At 32.9% G+C, this 1,252-nt stretch overlaps 1 non-coding gene across 1 annotated transcript; it reads left to right on the top strand.

Annotated features, from left to right (window-relative positions):
- Positions 1–627: 627 nt before the first annotated feature.
- LOC142441702 (U1 spliceosomal RNA) lies at positions 628–791 on the top strand. The gene has a single exon (XR_012783055.1). It is a non-coding gene; the product is annotated as a U1 spliceosomal RNA (small nuclear RNA).
- Positions 792–1,252: the final 461 nt, after the last annotated feature.

Genomic DNA, 1,252 nt, shown 5'->3' with positions numbered 1-1,252 from the left:
AAGATAAACAAGCAGCCATCTAGCTGAGAAGCAACAAACCCACATGGAAGAAGCACAGTAGTCTGTGTGACCACAAGGTGTAGAAGGGATCAGGTATCAGGCATCAAAGAACAAAATATCTTATCATTGTAAAAGAGAAGGAACTTAAATTAAAGTCTTAAACTAAAAATAAATGAACCAGCAAAAAGTAAAACAATCTATAAAATTAATGGAACCAAAATGAAATAAATGAAAAATAAAAAACAATATCCAAACTGACTAGGAAAAAAATATATAGGAGACAGAATTGAACCAATGCCAAGTGATAAGGGGAAACATTATAGATTCCAATGAGATTGAAAGAATCTTAAGTCTGTTTTATAAATAATTTTATAGCTATGTAAACCAAATTAGATATAAATGCAAAAATTTCTAAGTAAATCCAGGATGGGATTTGGTATTAAACAATTTTCCAAAATTTTGCACAGTATTCTGATGATCAGACTTGAGAATATCTCAATTAACAATCCTTCCCATATTGTCACATCACATTTATTAAGGATGGTTGACTAACGACTAAATATTGCTCAGATTAGAAATTTATGTCACCTCAACACCGTACAAAATTGTTCTTAAAAATACAGAACTATACTTACCTGGCAGGGGAGATACCATGATCATGAAGGTGGATTTCCCAGGGCGAGGCTTATCCATTGTCTTCAGGATGTGCTGACCCCTGCGATTTCCCCAAATGTGGGAAACTCAACTGCATAATTTGTGGTAGTGGGGGACTGCATTCGCTCTCTCCCCTGTTAAAAAAAATATATGGACCTACATTTATCTTTTTGACTGGATTGAATGACTGTAAAGTCTGACAAATATAAAGCTTTCATTGAAAATATGAATTACTTATCATAATACAAATATCTCTAAAGCTGACATATTGTATTTTCCAGGATCAAATATATCTATTAATTTTTATGTAATCCATGTATTGATTTTACAAATTTATGAATTGAATAATACGTCAAAGCATTGTTAAATGCATATATAGACTGAATACTGAACTGCCTAGTTCCTGCCCTCTAGCACAGGAATTTGGCTCTAAGAGTGAGCAGAAGCTGGAGATAATGTACTTTGTGGGCAATGCCTGCTACTCACTACAATAGAATAAAGGATATAAGAAAGTGATGGAATAGAAAAATCTACAGATATGTAAATTCTTTCCATCTGAATGATTGTACATCCATCTAGGCAGAATAATGCTGTTAAT

This window comes from Tenrec ecaudatus, chromosome 2 (genome assembly GCF_050624435.1).
Source record: "Tenrec ecaudatus isolate mTenEca1 chromosome 2, mTenEca1.hap1, whole genome shotgun sequence".
NCBI lineage: Eukaryota > Metazoa > Chordata > Mammalia > Afrosoricida > Tenrecidae > Tenrec > Tenrec ecaudatus.
This window is presented reverse-complemented; position numbering and strand designations above follow the sequence as displayed.